This window comes from Leptidea sinapis, chromosome 45 (genome assembly GCF_905404315.1).
Source record: "Leptidea sinapis chromosome 45, ilLepSina1.1, whole genome shotgun sequence".
NCBI lineage: Eukaryota > Metazoa > Arthropoda > Insecta > Lepidoptera > Pieridae > Leptidea > Leptidea sinapis.
The window spans coordinates 3,114,836-3,133,028 of NC_066309.1; the positions used below are offsets into that span (position 1 = coordinate 3,114,836).

The window sequence follows — 18,193 nt, forward strand, 5'->3', positions numbered from 1 at the left end:
CAACTTAATGTCAGTTAAAAGAAGTGCCTAGAGTTATTTATTGCGACATTAAAATAATTGATTTCTTATCCATTTGTCTGTCTTTGTTAGCACGTTGAGTACTTAATTACAATTGCTTCCTTCGTGCCGTCGTCTTCTGACATTAGGTTTATTGACCGAAGTCACGGTAAGTGGATTCGGTTTACGTTGATGATAACCGGACTAAGTTCGCATTATTCTTGTGATAAGCACGTGTAAATGCTCGCAGTATAAGTGAACAATATTGGTTAACGAACGGTTGCTATTTGCTTCAATAATTACTGTATTGTTCAAGACGTGTTCAGTTGTAAAGCCGGCGCGTTGGCTGTTTGTTGCGTGTTTCAGTCAGATTTTATGCTCATGCATTTGTTTTTTAAATGATGCTTTCTTGTTTCTGCGTCCATAAACGTGGTAAGTGAGAAATCTGCTCAAACGTTTTAGTTTTTAATATTTCCAGTATAGTTCCTAAATGTATCGGTTACCGCTATCTTTAAACGTAGCTGGTTTTTGTCCGATGTCATGATATACATTGCATGTAACATTTGCTTGTTGGCAACTCGTTAAAATTCATTCAATGATGCGAAATTAGTTTTTAAATGAGAATTGCGTCAGCGAAGATAACTGAAGGTTATGCTGTTCTGAGACAAAACCGAATAAGTGTTGCTGTAAAGTTATCTAAACAATAGAGGCCAAAATGTCAAGATAAAAAAATACCGGCACATTTGAGTCGCGCTGACCCGATTAAAATATCGTGGATTCAGAATTTTATGACATGACTTTGTTTTTGAGACAGACGTGCAAACACTTTTGGCTTAGAAACAGCGCTCTATTTGATTCTTATAGACTCCTAGGAAAGAGGTAAATATTAATTTTTATCAAGTCCAGAACTTTAAGTAGGTGATAATTTTCACTATCCTATCTGACCAACATTATATAATATTTAAGAAATAAATAAAATCTACCTCTCTAAACATATAAATTATAACAATACAAATGTGAGCTATTAAAACTAGCTGACCCGACAGACGTTGTTCTGTGTATAATAAATAAAATACTGTTTTTTTTTATAAATTTGTAAAAAATATTTCATAACACCAAGAATTATTTTGTAAAATATCCCATGTTGTATTAATGAAATTGTTTCACAGGAGAACTGTCAAGCCGTGCGTCAATAAATTCTCTCATAGAAAATATATCCATACAAAACAAATATTGGAAAGAAAAATAATTATGGATCCCATATCGAAATAAAAACTATCCTAACTCTCAAGTTAGACTAAACTGCACTCCATGAAGTAATCCCCATTAAAATCCGTTCATTCGTTTAGGACTCCACCGCGGACAAACAACGTGACACGTAATTTATAAATATTAAGATCATGTAGTAATAATATTTTTCAATAAAATAAATTCGTAAATAAATCTTGCGGTTTTTAGTTAAAGCCTAAACCATTTATGATAAAATATACTAGTACCATGCGCCAATTACCGGCTGCGGTTTTCCCGAACAGATTCGACTTAGGGACCTTCAAGAAAAAGCATACTCCCACCTTAAAGGCCGGCAACGCATTTCTTAACACCTGTTGTCGTGTCCATAGGCGGTTGCTTCACCTCTCCCCACCCGTGAAACTCTTGCCCGTTTGCCCCCTCTTATATAAAAAAAAATCTATCTTAAAAGTATTGAAAGGATAGTTTGCCAAGTAAACTACATTTATGCAGGCCAAGTTATAAAATTAATGATCAACCGAACAGTTTAGTACTGTCAACAATGCGAGGTGGCATCTCAAGTTTTCTGGTCTGCGGTGAGCTCTGCTCTCAGTTGCCCCTAACTCCTAACCTCCGTGTTAGGTGTCACTAGGCCACTCGATGATCCATTATTTTTTCCTCATCACATTCCAACACCCTGAGTGTATAACTGTTGTTGCCGCAGACACATCTTGGGTTTCAGATCTAATTAGACGACCACAACTGTTGTTATCCTTATCAAAGGAAATCTCTATTTCCACTTAACTTGAAGAATCCGCTGACTAATTTTGAAATACTCCTTAAAAACATTGGTGAAGTGGGCATTATGATAAAGACTCCAAAAATATTGCCATTGGAACTCTCCAATGAGGTGGCGACAAAATAGGTATAATAATAATATTGACACACTTTTTACACAAATTATCTTGCTCCAAGTTAAGCATGTATAGCCTGTGTTATGGGTTACAAGACAATAATATATTTAATACAATATACTTACTTAAACATACATAAATTCATATAAACATACATAAATACATTTAAACATTCATGACTCGGAAACAAACATCCATATTCATCATATAAATGCTTGCACCTACCGGGACCCGGGACCTCTAGCTTAGTAGGTAGGATCGCTAACCACTCGGCTATACAGGTATGGATGGTATAATCCACCAATTTGTATTTCAATGAAAATATTTCCGCCAAACTGGATTTTTATGAAGCCGAAAGAATGGCGTCAGAAGTTCATAATAATCCCCGAATCCCAGCCGAGTTAGGGCATTAAATTAGAATTGTCAAACAAAACAAAATTGTCGAGCAACACGGAACACCAGCGGATATAGGCCATGTTGCTGTATGTTCTGGGTGTATTAGGGTAAAACTCCCTCAAGGTAAGGCGAAAGCGGCAGAAGCTGGCAGTTACGTGCAAATTTTATAAAGGTGATGAAGATGTAAGCTATGTAGTATCTTTGCACCAGATAATTATTGTTCAAGACGCAGGCATAGATTGTTCGCGAGTCCGGCGCGTCGTATTGTGGCTCGCAACAACTCACTTATACCGAGGTCTCTGTTCTCAACGCTCTTCTCAAAGCCAACCCTGATATATCTGCGGATGGATGGCAGACGATAAAAACAGAGTGCTTGCGTTTTTGTGAGAGGATTGGATGAATGGTATTTGGATGTTTATATATTTTTTTTTAATAACAGTTAATTTTATACTAATTTAGTATTATTAGCGTATATATTAATGTCGTTTGTTTGTAATTGATAACTTAGGTACTTTAATATTGTAATTGCCTCACGCCGTTTTATTAAATATAAATAAAAAAATAGGTAACTGCCCGCGATAAATAGAAAATAAAATTAGAATTTGAGATCGATATAATATGTATATATTTCATGTTAGGATTACCTGCATAAGTAGGTTACAACAATTTTTTGTAGAAAATATTTATCTATTACTTTTTAGATACCTTGTTCCAAATAAAGTTTTAAAGTTGGTAATTTTTTCACTCATTTGGTATGGTGAGTGTATCAATATATGATATTTTCGCTATCCAACTAATAAGTGTTTCAGTCTTGTTGTGAAAAGTTTTACATAAACTTCCCATGAAAGTACTAATTCTATAGAGTCCAGTTTACATAAAACGGTCATGTTTATAGATAAAGATATATTATGTATAGATTAACATTTTCATGAACAGACTCATGTTCATGCCCTGACAAGGAATTTAACTGGTGATGCAACATTTTTGAAGTCTAATTACATAAGATTACTAGCTGACCCAGCAAACGTTGTATTGCCGATATTAAAATCCCGATACAAAAGTTGATCGTAGATGGGTGAAAATTTGAAGTTGTATGTATTTTTTAATGTTGACTCATAATCAAACTATTTAAAAAAAAATTAAAAAAAAATCGTGTGGACCATCCTTAACATTTAGGGGGATGAAAAATAGATGTCCGATTCTCAGAACTACCTAATATGCACTCAAAATTTCATGAGAATCGGTCGAGCCGCTTCGGAAGAGTTCGGTCCCGCACAACATGACACGAGAATTTTATATATTAGATATGTAGAAGAAAGCACTTTCAAATATTTTCAAATTCAAATATTTTTATTCAAAATAGGATGTGACATCACTTGTTGAAAGTCAAAACCTACCACCCATTCCAAAACGAATGCCTCAGACCTGAGAAGAATGGGCGCAACAAACTCAGTGGGTTTTTTTTTTCATCGAAAAAATATTTTTATAAAGTAATATTGTACAATTAAACTTATCATTGAACAGCCTGAGGGCGGCCACTCTATTCCCAATCTGTGGTATCATTAAGAAAGCAATTTATGCTATAGTTACCTTTACCACACAAACGTTTTTAACAATCCTTTAGAATACCGTAATACTTTTGTTTTGAACATTTTCTGGGATCTTGTTGTAAAAGCATATACATCGCCCCACAAAAGACTTACTAACTCAACTTAGCCGAGTAGAAGGCATTCTAAGTTTATGTCTGTTCCTGGTGTTAACATTATGGTTATGACAGTTTCTAGCAAATTCACTTATGTGCCTATGACCATACATTACTTAAACTTTATTTAGAATATCATCTTTGGTATTCAGTAAAACTGAATAATATAACCATAGGTTTTTATGCATTCAATATTTATGGTACTTCTAAAACAGAATCGGTCAATATATTCCTTTGCATTCTTCAGTAGGTAAGCTTGACAGACAGTTTCAATGAAACGAAAAGAGCGTGTGTTAAGGACTTATCTACATGGAGATATAATGTGGATATTGCTTAGTATAATCTTATTACGTATAGAATAATGAAAGTACATATTAATCAAATATATAATTTAAGCAGGCTTTGATGACTAATTTGGGATAAATTCTTAACCAACTCCCAATCTCGCTGATATTGTACAAGTTTTAATGTAAGCAATAAAATACAAAAAAACTTTTAAATCACTTTTTAACCGACCTCAAAAAAGGAGGAGGTTCTCAATTCGTCGGTATTTTTTTGGACTGGGTGAACCGATTTTAATAATTCTTTTTTTATTTGAAAGCTGGTACTTCCCGAGTGGTCCCATTATAATTTGGTCCAGATCTAACAATGGAATCCATGAGAGAACCATAAAAGTCTTAAATTTTGATATACATACGTATAGCAAAGTGGATGATAAATTTACGAATAACTCAATATCGCGGCAACCGATTTCGATGATTCTTTTTTTATTGGAAAGCATATACTTCAAAGATAGTTTGGTTAGGTTCTGATTACGGAATCCATGACAAAGTAACGGAACAGTGTCTGTAATCAAATTGCAAAGTACTTACGTTCATTGCTGGAATGAAAATTTTTCTATATTTACACATATTAAGACAAATTGTTAGTAACTTCAAATTCACTAAAAATCATAAAATAGAAAAAAAATAACAAAAAACAACTTTAATTTTACAATAAGTTGTTCCTCCATATCTCTTAACAAGAAGGGTAGTATCTACACTTTATAATTTTGTTTATTCCATCTATAAACTACCATCTGTAAACAAACTACTTTTAATTAATTAGTTCTTCTTTACGTCTTTTCGTACTGTCACTCCATATGTAAAATTTAAAGATAATTTATATAAAAGATTTCAAATTCGAATTAAATAAATGTTTTAGTGGCTATAATAAATACAAGAGTTTTTTTTACAAAATGTGACAATAATTATCATATTCTGTATCCATATTTTATGATTATAATATACGGATACGACTCCACAGTTACAGTATGCATAACTTTTTTGAGATTCAAAATTTGTTTCATAAATCCGAAAATTATGGATCTACTTAACTATATTATAGTGCCACCAAATAATCTGTTACACTGAACAAAATTCAAACTACAGCTGCGTTCAGTCGCCTACAGTCGCCATTATGAAAACGTCATTATGTCATTGTTTTTTTCATAGTGAAAAAGTGCAAATAAAATATAATCTTTACAAAGTTTTTCACGGCTAATAATTTTAAAGGTTTTATCATTTTTGTCTATATCAAATCATAACAACTAACAGCTGCGACCTGAGTAGCTAAGTTAAGGGCACTCTACATATACTTTGTCAATTTCCGGGCTAGGTGACAGTCAGTCGACACGATATCCCATTGTTTGCCTTATCTCATTCCGATGTCTTGGGAAAGGATTTTACCCGTTGTTGCAACATTTTTGTGTAGATAGCTCATTGAATTCCATCGCGAAAGTTTCTGAAACATCTGATAGCACGATCTGATTTCTATGTAGAGTTTAGTAAATACTTTGTAAGAGATAATAATAGAATAATGTTCTATTTTCTTTCGGTGTTTTAATGGTTTTATATTCATATGAAAATCTCGAGAATTTATTTAAATTTTCGCATGTTTTTTGTTTCGTTTCTTGCGTTCAAGCAAGAATAGACTTCTGTCGTTGACAGTTTTGAGTTTTTTTTATATAGGATGGGGCAAACGGGCAAGAGGCTCACGGGACGGGAGTAATGAGGCAACCGCCCATGGACATCCGCAACATTTGTAGTGAATATTAGATGAATCTTAAATTAGTTACTTAAGGAGTATATATAAGGATTAGATTAAGAATCATTGTGTTGTTTAAAACTAGGTACCTAATTAGTATATTATTAAATTAAGTCTATTAATTTATTCAGACAAAATGTCGGTCATGGTTTGAATGCCTGCACATTCCACGATCAGATTGAGGGAAGAGTACAAATAACAAGAGAAGGTGCACTAAATGGTAGATACGAGTAGAACCCAGGCAATTATGTAAATAATTGCCTAGGTTACTATGGCTTTGGATTTCCAAAATCTCTTCATATCCTTCCTGAAGACAGGCATATCCTTATTAAGATTTCTTACAATGATATATCTATAGATAAAAATTTGCTTTAAATATTGAAAAATACCATAAATGATTTCGGCCTTACATTTTTAGCGAGTTATTAATTGCCGATATGAAATCAATAAGTTATGTGCGGATTTATGCAAATTTTAAATAGCCACGTGCTATTTTTGTAGTAAAACCCGTCCATTATCTTAAGCGTTGTATTTATCAAGTGGTACTGTTGAACGGTACCCGGATAGGCGAAGCACTAATGGTTTAATGGATAGAAAACATCAAAGCCGCCGCATTGTACGCACACTACTCATAAGAGATATTTGAGATAGCATCAGTGATTTTAATAATACTAAACAGCAGACACGCTGCGCTGTCGGCACATGTAGCCAATGAACGGGAACGAGATTTCTTTCGTATTCATGTGTAATATGATTCAGTTTACTTTCGCTAGTGTCGAATTATTGTAGATTTGAAACCGGAGAATCGATGGTTTCAAAATCTGTACCAATCTGTGATATCTTCGAAACTTACGAAATTACGAATAGCCAACAACATATAGCACACTTTAAAGCTCGTGTTAATATACATTAACAATTTAAAGATGATAAGCACATCGATGTACAGACTTTTGATATTAGTTAATTGAATGATGATGATAAGAATTTAACACTTCAATAAGTAGGTACTCAGTAATAATTGAGTCTATGTACAAGTTAAAATGATTCGATATATCATACTATAACGTTACATTTTGCCTTCATAACGAAGCTTAAAATTCCTGGTATATATGGGTTAACAACAAAAACACCAAATGATGTGGCATCAAAAGATAATTGATCACTGGCTGTAGCCGATTATAGAAATATTATTATTTTAATCATAAGATGATGAAATCCATGAACATCTGTAAAATACCAAATCACCTGAAGATCTTATAGATACATAAAACATTCTACAGCATCAATAGTTGATTCAATAACCATATAAAATCTTATAGACAATTGAAAGAAACGGTCAACAGTCGACAATAAAACGAAGAGCCATTTCTTCTCTGACCTTTATTTACGTAAGATGTGCTCTCACGATTTTCCCACGGCCATATTCTTTCATACTGTCTTGACATAATGTTTTCAAAGAAAGTCATCTCTGGGATACATCTTGTGTGTCGCTTCTAATTACCTTTGCAATGTTGTCTTATTATCCCTTTTGTTACACAAATTTTTATTAATGAGATTGCTTTTATTCGTTAACCGCTTTCTACAGACAACCTGGATGCAAAGTTCGTTGAATGTTTTGGAAACAATGTTTTTAATAGGATTATTTTCTACGGTTCAAGTAATATTTATCAATTTAATCCTTGTTTGTACAGAGTTTGTTCCATACGAATTTCGGCTACATGTTTTGCGGGCAATACAATTTTTAGTAACTATTATATGTGTTTTTTGTATATTTATTTCATAACTGTAATCTCTACAAACCTGTGCAGGAAATGTTTGTATATTGTGCGATCGATATTATTACTTTAAGTTCTAGATAATAAAATCATTGCTACGTCGCTTCTGTAAAGCAAAGTTGCAGATTATATGAAATTAATTTATTCTTTAAAATTGCGAGATAAATAATTTAAAATATTTTAAGATCAGCTCGATTTTACCGCTGATGAAGTCATGACTAGAAGTGTCATTATTGTAATATATATTTCTTACTAAAATCTGATGCAAGCGTTTATGTTACTTTCATTCCATAAAATGGTTCTCAATTCGTTACCGCATTAGAAATTTACTAGTGTTGTGGGTGAATCGTGAAATCGTGACTATGAGATCTGCAACAAAAAACATAATGTCTTATGATACAGTTGACCCAAATACAGGAAATAGCTTATCATGTTTATGTGATATGTGTGCAATTTTTTATTTGTTTTATACTTAAACTAGATTTGTATGTTATTCATGTAAGGCGGAACATGGATCATTGTGGATTGCTTGATTGGTAGGTGATATCAATAAGCAATCTGACAGTAATAATACAATTTGATTCTCATCTTTTTTTGTTTGCTTTGCTATTCTAAAATATTACAACGAGATAATGTTTGAATATAATAACGCTTCTTTATTATTTCTATATTCTTATTTTTTTCCAAATGTCCCCATTGCATTCCCATTAAAAAAGCTGATCCTAAAAATTCCTACAACATTTTCTCCAAAAGTATCAGTCAAATTAACGTGTTTATTTTCCCAAAATTACTTCACTAATACAACAGAACAAATTTATAAGAAAAGTCATCCCGTCAAATTAAAATAAAATAGAATCATTACTCTTAAGACAACGCCTCTGCATCTGACCTGATAAAGGTATATCTGCCTCGGTATAAAGGTAGATCCATCTTAAAATTTGAGCCACGATCTAACAATAATGATAACATGTTGTTGAGCAACTATTGTACCGTTGAGCCGTCATCCGTTCAGGCACGCCTTTGGATTTATAAGAAGCCCTTTCATACAGTAATGCATATTAGTTATGCTTATACTAGTTTAAAATTATGACAATTTATGTGTTGATTGCACAATTGAATTGATTAATACAAAATATCTTATGCAAGTGCATAATCTTGTGTAACGCCTGCATTACTGTATTTTTTATTTTCGTTACAGTACCTGTAATATATACACATATATTACTACAATTTTAATGTATTTATTATCATCACCGTCATAGAACCACCGTATCTCTTCAGATGGGTAAGCAATTATTACGGAACTCGATTAGAACTACGGTCCTAAAATAGTTCCCTGGCCTATCCCACTCGCTTGACCTTTTCAGTACATATTTGATCGTGATATTAATCTCCACCTCATTTAATTGTTGACCTCTACTACTCTCATCTCTACCTTCGAGATATCCGCGTTATATTATTTATAATACAATTAGCAGGCCGCTTATAAAATCAAATTTAGGGCTGAACACCCCAATTATCACTTAAAAATTAAATAATATCGTACTAACTAAAAACCTAGTAACATTTATATTAATTTTCACAGTATCTTTAATTTGTACTCAGTTATAAAATACTTTAAATTAATATCAAATCAAATAAAATCTCTGGTATGATAAACCCCCGGGTAGGCTAGTTTATTTTGACTAGGCACTTCAACTTTAGAGCTAGCTGAAAATACTTTGAGGTGCTCACTTTAAAATCTTTAAAAGTAAAATTAAAAACTATTTCAAATAAGATTGACTAATTAAACTTCGAAATGTCATAAAGTCTTAAATGTTTGGCGTTCGTAATATATGCAATGAATAACTCAATTAATCTCAACTGTGCAAAGGTATTGTAAATCACTGTGACTTTCATAATTGCCAATTTTGGACTTGAAACAAATAATTTACGACTTTTGAGTTGCTTTTGGTAATAGTATTACATAAAGATGGTTGTTACTTAAACCGAACATTATAATAAATATGTACATATTTATGTCTCCTGTTTGTCGCTGCAATTGAAGTTCGTATGAAGCACTTTAAAGTAATGATTAAGAATTATTTAAACGAATGATTGTTAACGGTCTGAAGGACTGTTTCCATTTGTGTCACTGGTAATACATAACTTATTGGTTTTTTGTAAACAGTTTCCTCATATATGACCTAATGAAGTATGTAAGTATACACTTTACAATCGGTAGATGAATCTTGAACAACGAAACAAGCTTAGAATATTTTACCATGGCGTAGCTGTGTCTATTATCAATCTAGATAAGTACACAACGTAAGAAAACAATAATAAGTGCGGATAAAATATATTATGTAAGTAATTATCACTATAAAGATCATTCCTAAGTTGGTCACTCAGCTCACCCTAGAAACACCGCAGAACTTTCGGGAACAGTACGTTTTATTGTATATTAACTTTTTTTTATGAAAATAAGAGACGAGACGATGAGGACGTTAGCACGTAAGCTGATGGTAACTGATACGCCTTGCCCATAACAATGCAATGCCGCTCAGGATTCTTGAAAAACCCAAAAATTCTGAGCGGCACTACAATTGCGCTCGTCACATTAATACATAATATGTCAAGTCTCATTTGCCCAGTAATTTCACTAGCTACGGCGCCCTTTTGACCGAAATACAGTAATGCTTACACATCACTGATTCCTGGCAGAAATAAGCGCCGTTGTGGTACCCTTAATCTAGCCGACATCCTGTGCAAAGGAGTAGCAATTTTAAAAAAAAAAATCTCTTTATACGATTAACTAATCGTATCTTCAATTTCTTCGTTGCATTGAGTTTTCCTTTAAATGAGGGTAGAGCTACACTGATTGTCACTCAATAGGGGTTGTACATACATATTAATATCATTTTAATGTGTACCAGGCGTTACCTAGTACAGTTTGAGACCCTCTTTTGCGCCCCTATTAGATGAAATCAGGAGTCAAAGTAGCACAGTTCTTCGTACAGTTATTATTTAAATATTAAATAATCCTTGTTTCCGCGTTTAATTTGTAAAGCGAACAACAAGATTTCACAAATCAAATAGGATATTTCTATAACAATTTATATACGTTGATTCCGGCTTCAAGAAGATATTCGTTCTGAGTTAAAATATTAACAAAAGCGTAAATTATTATCTTAACTACTTACCCTACGCAAAACCATATATGTAGTAAAATTTCCGGCTTCAAGAAGATATTCGGTCTGAGTTAAAATATCAAAAATATTAACAAAAGCGTAAATTATTATCTTAACTACTTACCCTACGCAAAACCATATATGTAGTAAAATTCCAATGTTGAAAATTTTACCGGACCGTACTTATATACTCTGGTATATAAAAGAGTATATATTTACCAACCAGAAAATGTAGGGATTGAGGACAGCGAATGGGGCGATTAACTTTAAATTTATTTTTTGGCAAAAACACAAATTTTGGCCCATAACCTTATTGTGATATTTCAAGGAACCTTATTAAAACATTCCTGGTTTCAAACTCTAATCGAAGCCTTAAAAAGGTTGACATAGAACAGACTGAATAAACACCTCTTAATCCTGGGTCTGAGGAAGTCTAGAGTATAAGTAGATTCTGTAACAGTGCAGATGAAATCCTTAATGCTATTGTGGTCTTTTGATGCGTAAACGTAAGATCTCTTTGGGAAGACCAATTCTTCAATACTTGTGACATGAATAGTGGGTTGTATTGATTCCTTTATATAATATATATAGGTATGGTCAAAAGTGGCTTTCACAATAGATATGATGTATTTGTCGCAGCGAGACGGGTCCACACCGGAACTGTATCGACCCACATTACCAACCATAAATATAGTAATGGCTGTAATTATTATCAAAATAAAAAAAAAAACATTTTACTTTCCAATGGCATACGTTCTTCTGATTCCTCTCGCGTTGCAGCAGAGTATGGAAGGCGATGCTGACCCTCCAACTCGTTTGTTCTCCAGTTTCGCATTATAATTTCTCTAATAAGAGAGTTTCTTGCGCCGCTTCTTCTCTCTCAGAGCGCCAGTTGTTTGAGAAGAAGTATTAGTATCTAGTATATTATAAATGACATCAAAAAGAATCCCAAATGAATCAATTTTCAGAAATTAAATGCCTTTTATGCCTTTATGCCTAATGGTTATACCAGTACTCATTATCAAAACATTAAAAGTCTTAATTTTTTTAACAAATTCAAAGGGATAAGTATGTGGCAGAGAGGCGATAAGTCTGTCTTGTGAAGAAACAAAAACCTCCAACGATTTACTTCCAAAGCACGTCGATATGAACAAATGAGTGTTGAATTTAAATAGCCTTGTATTGGACCTAAGTGGCAAATATATTCACAGAAATACGGATAAATTTAGATCTGAATACTAAACAGCGTCAAGTAGGTAATTAGAACGCGTCAGACTTAACCGCTTAAATCAAGGCATTTTCCCTAAAAGAAATAAAAAAAAATACAATAGAGAACATAATATAAAAAAATTGTGCCGAGTAACAAGCTTTATAAAGGGCTGGATATTCAAATTCAAATATTTTTATTCAAAATAGGATTTATAATCACTTATTGAACGTCAAAATCTACCACCCATTCAAAAGAGAGCTGACCTGAAGAGACCTGAGAAAAATGGGCGCAAGAAACTCAGCGGGCTTCTTTTTTTATTATATAAAATATGGATTACAATGTAATATCGTACAATAAACATTTATAATTAAAGAGCCTGAGGGTGTTCGCTTTAATCCCAGTCCGTGGTGTCATTAAGAAAATCGTTTATGCTATAATAACCTTTCCCACACAAACGTTTTTTAACAATTCTTTTAAATTTCGTAACACATTTGTTTTCGATAGAAGATAGAAGTCTGAGTTGTACTATTTTTTTTTGTTTTCCTTTAGGTGTCGTCACGTCCTTTGGTTGTAAATGCAATTAATACACTGGTACATAAATATAGTCGCGACTCGCGTGTATAGATTTTTGTACACTGCCCTTCCCCCGCGCCTTCCGCCAATGACATCTTATTTTTGACCTTTGCGCCTCCTTGCTAGTACAAATGATATTGATCCTTGATTGATTAAAGTTTTTTTCTTATAATACAAAGAAGACTTATTCACTCATGTGCTTGACATGTAGTTAAAATTGTACATACTTAAAAAACCTAAATACAAAACGTAGCGACAACATTTACACATAATAAAAAACCATTATTAACGAATTCTGTTCAATCATATTATTACGGTGAGCACAAGGCGTCCACTGCGTTTCAAGGTTACGAAACTCGTTTTGTTTAAGTTACCTGCGGTAGGTTGTATATGAATGAGTTGGCGGTTGATTACATAAATAAACTGTATTAAATATTGTGTTTATATGATTGCGTCAACAACTTGAATGAAGATCAGTCGATCGGCTCTTCAAAGGATGTTTAAAATGTCACTTAACAGTGAAGAGTTCGATAATCAATATACAATTTTCTTAATCATATATTTATGTTAAATAGAGAAGTCTGTAATGGATTTTTTTTCAATAGCAACATTAATAATGTACTCATCTATAAGCAATTTTCTTTAAACGATTACCTACTCTAAAAAGTAAAGTTGTTCAGTTTTCAAGCCTTATCAGATAATGACACGACTTCCTTACTCATAAACATCGAGACGATCTTTATAACGCTGAAATAAATAATTGACTGAGTCTATTGATACGGGTACTGGAGAAATAATTTATTATTATTCGTACAGAAGTCGGACGAATGAATTTAATTAGTCGTCCGATTATCGGATTAGAGAGAAAAATACATCATTAGACATCAACTTAGTATCCCGTAGCACGAATTATGAGGTAATAAATATTTAAATTGATAGTTTTAGTACACGATTATAATGCTACCACTCTAATTACGAGGTAATGCACTGTTCCAGAGAAAAAAGCATTATAACCTAACCACAAATTATGACATTTTTAAGGGTTGGACATTTTTATGGGGAGGAAAGAAAGGGAAACGCCTAGAATTCGTTTCTGGCACTCGCCGGCCGCTTCCGCGGCCCGCTACGCTCGGCTCGTGCGTTGTTTTAACTGTTATAACATAACATAACCTAACCTAACCAATTTTTATAAATCATAGTGATAGAGATTTCCACATGATAGATACACAATTTTCAAGAAAATAACGAAAAAAAATTACAACCTCTGAACGGGTAAACACGTAAATAAAACACATCATACATTTGAATAGGTAATTAAATAATCAGACAAATGTTTTATGATAAGTTTTTACATAAAAAAGGAATCATAAAATAAAAAAAAAACACTTTTCGGTCATGAAATAAGTAAAAAAAATTCCCAGAAATGTTGAAAAAGTTTTAGGTTTTAAATAAAAAAAAAGAAATGTACGAATAAATATAATTAATTATTCGTCCAGTACCCGTACAAATAGTCACTTCGTAAATAATTTTAGCAGTATTTAAAGAGAAGTTGTGTTTATGGTCGCCATTGGTAGTTGGTAGGCGTCCACGCCTATCGTCTCACTATAACCTTGACCAAATTCTATTTAATCGCCGAGCGTAAGATTCATTGCAATGCCTAATTACATGTAATATATACTAATATTATAAATGTGAAATGTTTGTATTTGAATGTAAGTTACTCAATCACGCCATAATTGAAATTAGACACAAATAGATAGCAGTTTTGGGTAACGTCAATGAAGACTTATGATGATCGTTAACGTTAGTTCTATTTATCTTATATCTTTAATAGAGCAATTCTTATAATTATATTAATATTAATCTGATCTGATTAACCTTCGCACGACACGCCACAAGTTACGATATCATCCCCACCATCTGGATGTGTGGCGGTCCTCCACAGTGCGGTTTTCAAGGAGCTTTCTTCCTCGTACCACGAAGCTGTGGAATGAGCTTCCTTGTGCGGTGTTTCCGGGACGATACGACATGGGAACCTTCAAGAAAAGCGCGTACACCTTCCTTAAAGGCCGGCAACGCTCTTGTGATTCCTCTGGTGTTGCAGGAGAGTGTGGGCGGCGGTGATCACTTAACACCAGGTGACCCGTACGCTCGTTTGTCCTCCTATACCATAAAAAAAAAAAAAAACTGAATCTTGGTAACAGCTCCAATGATTTTCATAAAATTTTGTACACAGGGGATTTAAGGGGCTATAAATCGATCTAGCTAGGTTTCAATTTTTAAAAATGTAGTTGTATCCGTTTCTTAATGAGAAACAGCTACAATAACATTAGAATACAAAAGTGAATTTCCCAATATAAGTATACAAGACTATAATAGCTCAGATGGGACATTGGGTGATCCGAAAAGCAGAAGACCCCAGTTCGAATCCAGATGTCCTAAACTAATAAGTTTTTTTTTATGTTCAAGATTTGTACATTCTTAAAAATCGTCGTCCGGATATTGTAGGTCTTGCCGGCGACAGTGAAAATACAAACAATAATCTTCTCATATAAATAATCGTTTCAATTCTAATAGTATTCATAAGTGTAGGACTTTCGGAGAACCTTCAACATAGAGTAAACAAACGATGTGTGACTTGTGACACAAATTACGAGAGCACGACGCGAATGGTCGAGGCGTTCTCCAATGTAAACATAGATACACGCGAGGTGTGGTAACATCGCGCTCAGTGTCAACAAAATATTACAAGCAGTTTTGTTTACACGCTGCAACGCTGTGCTTGAAATTAGCAATGTATCTATTGCGTAATTTTTCACACTTTTGATATCGGGAGACAAAATTGGATTTACAGACTTGCGATAGATTTCTGCGCAACAGCTCTCGATGTATTGAATGAAGGTCTTGTAATTATAAAGTATTTATTGAGCTTCCTGGATCGTGGCGCGAATATCGTGACTGTTTTCCTGCGAGTTTACCACTTATTGTTCACCATTGTAATCCCTTAATTTCAGCACAGATTTGACAAGGAAACAGTAACAACGTTGAAACAACTATTTCATGTTCTTAATAAAATAATGGAGGTCTTGTATAGTATATAGAAATGTGGTTGTTTTCAGGCAAACGGCACCAAGAACATCATAATTCATCGAAATCCTCACGATCGGTAACTCCAGACCTGTCAGATGGCGCATCACCGAGAAGCGAAACGTACAAACCGATTCAGAGGACGCCGCCACCGAGCCGTTTGGGGCCTCCGCCTTCGCCTCCAGTCCCCACGAAACCCGTGGTGCCCGTAGCCCCAGAGCCCGCGGGCCCATTACGGCTGATGCCATGCGCCGTTTGTGGCAGAACCTTTCAGCCGCAATCTCTCGCGAAACACGTGAAGATTTGCGAGAAAACGGCCGCCAAGAAGAGGAAAACTTTTGATTCCTCTAGGCAACGACGTGAAGGTAATACACAGTTACTTAGAATTTTCTGCTTAATTAATACTGCTTTAATAACAAAATTAGTACCTCAATATCTCACATTTAAATGTAATATTTTCTGACAGATTAAAACGCGAAAATAAAAATATATTATATCAATACCTCAATTCCAATGTCACAAACACGATTAAGAAGTCTGAAATTCAGTAAGTTTGGGATGAGTATGAGAAATGGTTCCATAAACGATAACCCATTACCAAAGAGAAACAATTCGATTAGTGAATGCAGTTAAGTTGTTACTTCCAATATATCTTCATAAGTCTAGAATGTTTTCGTTACAGATATTAACAACTCGAATTGTTTTTTCGAATTTTGCTTGAGAGCTCTTCTAAATTGTTACTATTTGGAACTAAGGTATTGCATATGCATGTATATAAATACTTTGTGCAATGATAATATTAAAATCGGTTGGTTAGAACGGAATAAAACTTGCGAAACATTCCGCACAATATGCTACTTAGCGTTCAACATAAAGTGCTGTTCAAATATTATGGTTATTCTGTTAGCAAATTTCAATAAAGTTAGTATTCAGTGTGTGGCATGGCTTTATTTTATCTCTTGAAGTGGCACCGTTTCTATTGTGTTTATCAGTAAAAGGATATTCAACAAATGGTACTGTTATTGGTAAGTGGGTGCTGGGTGGACTCTATACATGTCATTTAGTATTTGTTGCTCGTCTCAACATTAACATACCAACGTAGCGTGCGACGTATTCAGCTCATCAAGAATTATTTAGGACGAACAGTACTTACTAAGTGTATTATTGATTGAAGTAGGTACCTATTGTATTTTTTATATTTAACTTGTGAAATTAATTCAAATGTTGTGAGCCTTCTTGAGTGTAAATTCCGCTAAGATTCTTCTTCAATCAATTCGAGACGTCTTTCGCCTCTACACGAGGCATCCTCAAAAAATGTTGACTCGCCAAATTCTGACGCAGGACGAGTCAGTCTTTTGAATTTGGCTCAACTCAAGAAGGGAATAATTAGGGATTTCCGCAAATAACGACTAATTCAATAAATTATCTTGTTGGATTAAATTCACTCATTTTTAAATTTATCGATCGCGCACTTCTCGGATTCATCTCAGCGCTTTGATCACTTAGCTGAGATCTATAGTGAGTACTTAGACTTTGCTCAGACTTTACTTACGTAGAACTTAGCTGAATGTGATAAAACGACAACTCGACAATTTGCATTGGACTGTCAGCATTATTTCAGCTGTCAAATTACTATAAAAACCTCTATTAGATACCACTGGGCTGGCGGCTGTCAAAGTGCTTTTGTGCCTGTTTGATATTCGCCATTTTGGCGCTGTTGGCCATGTAGCGAGAGTCTGCGGTACTAAAACTAGTGATGACAACCCAGTGGACAACAACGATGGTGAGAAACTAAGTACAAAAATATTGTGTACTTTATAACGTTGATTTTTGATGTGTAAATTACACGGAAAACGATATTAAAAATTCAAAATGTAAAAATACATCAGAGTATTGTACGTTCCATCGCAGCCATTTGTATTATACGTAAAAATTAGTTCTCTGGACGCTCGCGAGTGGTGCTTCAAATAGGCACAAAAAAATTGCTGTCAAACATATGGAACAGCCTGTCCAGTATTTATACAGGTCAGTGATAAAAACGAAATCAATGATTATGC

The 18,193-nt window shown here is 33.8% G+C and overlaps 1 long non-coding RNA gene across 1 annotated transcript; it reads left to right on the top strand.

The window, feature by feature from the left end:
• The first annotated feature begins 223 nt into the window (after window positions 1-223).
• LOC126977559 (uncharacterized) lies at window positions 224-1,440 on the top strand. Its single transcript, XR_007732236.1, has 2 exons — window positions 224-429; window positions 1,167-1,440. It is a non-coding gene; the product is annotated as an uncharacterized LOC126977559 (long non-coding RNA).
• Window positions 1,441-18,193: the final 16,753 nt, after the last annotated feature.